A 2,665-nucleotide genomic window follows, 5' to 3' on the forward strand; every position below is an offset into this window, starting at 1 on the left:
AGGTCAAGGTTGAATGTCAGGTACCTTAATTTTCCATTTGCGCGACTTAACGTGCGCGTACGCGTGCATCAACATTTATATATGCATAAAACAATGAATATTTTTAATCAGTTATAGCTCCATAGGATGAAAGGTGACCCCCAATTTTTATTACATATTCTGAAAGCACATGAGTTGTGGATACGATTTTATAGATCATATTGGCTGAATGGACATTGTGACGACATCATATTGCCATTTGAATTAAGAAAAAATTGAATTTTTATTTATGACATTATTACTTTTTATACTCGTTTGAACGTACTCGCTTATTTTGATTGATTGTCTCCCACCTGTGAGTATGTTATAGCTAAATCAATTCTCTTTCGGACGTGTCCCTTTATTTTTTATTTTGATGACGTCATCATAGTCAAAAAGAATGCTTTTTTTGGAGCCTTCTCATCTTTCTTTCTTAAAAGATGTAAACACATTGAAAATAGAGGGCGGCAGACTGTATTTAGAAACTATCAGACCGATAGTTCGTATACTGTAAAGGCAAAATTCGTGTGGCATTACCAACCAACAGGGGGTTTTAAATTAAACTTGACAAGGTTTAAATTCATGTGCCATTACCGTCGTCAGGCACGTCGTATAAGGTATTCGTACTTGTGCGTTAAAATTTTAAAATTGTTAATATCACTTTTCAGATAATTTAAAGCACATTTCAGGTCATTTTGAATATTCCAAAACTTTTCATACTTTACACGCCGTACGCTCATTTCCACACCCACAGCACGTACTGAAGCTGGAAATTACGTTTTGGTTACATGTTTTGGGTTTGTGACACTGTAATAATATCATTACCGTGAGCACGGACGTAAAGATGTATGTGTACACATTCGTCCTTAAAACGCTCAAAATTACTCTTTTCCTTTAAAATTTCTTTTAAAATGCTCAAAATTACTCTTTAAATAGAGTAAGTTTTAGCATATAATACTTTTCAATCAGAATCGTGCGTGCTTCGTGAGGGTCAAAGTACGGCGGATCACCTAACTCGTCCTCAGTGACGAGCTCAAATCTAGTTTCTTTTATTTTCCTGTCATGACATTAGACGATAGACGTACAGTAACCTGTTTCTGTTTCATTTCTGTCTTGACGTATAGGCGTAATGTAATCGTCAACTGTTTCCCTAATATCATGATATACTGGATTTGGATTTGTTTCCCTTGGCCTAATATGTTGGAGATCTTGATATACTGGATTGTTATTGCCAGTGTCTGTCATATATGTCATATAAACCTGTTTTAAAATAAGAAAAAAATTATTAGTACAAATGTATAAATTATTGTTTTCAATTAATCATTACAAATACTGTAATAGTAAATAAGAGAACTCAATATCAAGTAACATTTATTGATTTCTTCATGTACAAAATCAAAAACAAGATTGTAATTATGAAAGAAAATGTTCAGACGAGGGAGAAGGGGAGTGCCAAGAAGAAAGTAGCACAACAGCTTAGCAACATCGGGTGGCAGGAGGATTGAGCACCCTTGTCAGATATGACTCGAAGGATCAAAAAAGGGAGAAATGTTTCTAAATGTATAAATGTATGTTTACGCTGACATGTTGTGAGACTTCAGACGGTGTTGGCAATATTGTGGCAAAGATGCCATCATGCACCCTTTCATTTGGGAATATTGCCGTAATATATGCCTTTCTCTGGACTAGATGCGATGCTTGGGAAGTGAGAAGTCCATTGTGAAAACAATTGTTTGCATAAACTGGTATTACGGGCAATGTGTTTAAACTCTCAAGACGTTAGTAACAAATTTCAGACTAGTAAATGCATTTCACTACTCATGTCCAAGTATCCGTAGTAAATAAACAATTTTCCTACCACCTTAATAATTTGTCTTGAGTGCAAAATATGGCTTGCTTAAATTTCAGGTACAGTTTCATAAGCTGTGGAAACAAACCCAAAACGACGACAAAGACGAAAATTTATAGGTAATTTTTTTCTTGATTTTCACAATAATTTATCATTAATCTGACAAGCCTGAGTTGTCGAGGGACAATTTAACCAAAGGTCCTGATGGAAAGGTCATATGCTTGGACGTTATTCGATGTGTAGACCTATTTAATGGTCTAGATCTAATGATAAATTTCCATAGTATTTTGGTCTATTTCCCTACGTAGGAACTTCAGACGTTCCATAGAACTTGTGAAGTCTGAAATTTGGTAAAATCAAAGATCAGTTTTACAGATTTTGTAGGCCTATAATTTTGTTAAGTAGAAATGGTCTAATGTAATGGTTTAGTTATCTGTTTAAATCAGTTCTATATATACTTAATGTAATTATAATAAAAGAAAACTCACATCTTTTCTTCTGTCCTTACTTTTCTTGTCTACAATTGTTTTCTGAAAACAAATTTTAAAGTTCAGTAGTGCAGACTTCGACACAAGAATTTCAATAATGGTGGTTTGATTTAAATCTCAGTCCACATTATCAAATTTTGTTACAAATACTCTATTATATAATATTATTATTATTAATATCATTACTATTATTTTTATATTTATTATTTATTACTGCATATGACAAACCTGTTTAATCTTCATGTAGCCAATTAATCCAGCAAATAATACAAAAGCTCCAACAAAGATACCAAGTAAGAAGTTTCCAAAT

At 33.2% G+C, this 2,665-nt stretch overlaps 1 long non-coding RNA gene across 1 annotated transcript; it reads right to left on the reverse strand.

Annotated features, from left to right (window-relative positions):
* Positions 1 to 1,085: 1,085 nt before the first annotated feature.
* Positions 1,086 to 2,665, reverse strand: LOC117122333. The gene is made up of 3 exons (XR_004447697.1): positions 2,584 to 2,665; positions 2,356 to 2,397; positions 1,086 to 1,278 (listed from the first exon to the last, which is right to left on the reverse strand). It is a non-coding gene; the product is annotated as an uncharacterized LOC117122333 (long non-coding RNA).

Source organism: Anneissia japonica, unplaced genomic scaffold, assembly GCF_011630105.1.
Source record: "Anneissia japonica isolate Jap-2015-1 unplaced genomic scaffold, ASM1163010v1 scaffold287968_len422783_cov224, whole genome shotgun sequence".
Lineage (NCBI taxonomy): Eukaryota > Metazoa > Echinodermata > Crinoidea > Comatulida > Comatulidae > Anneissia > Anneissia japonica.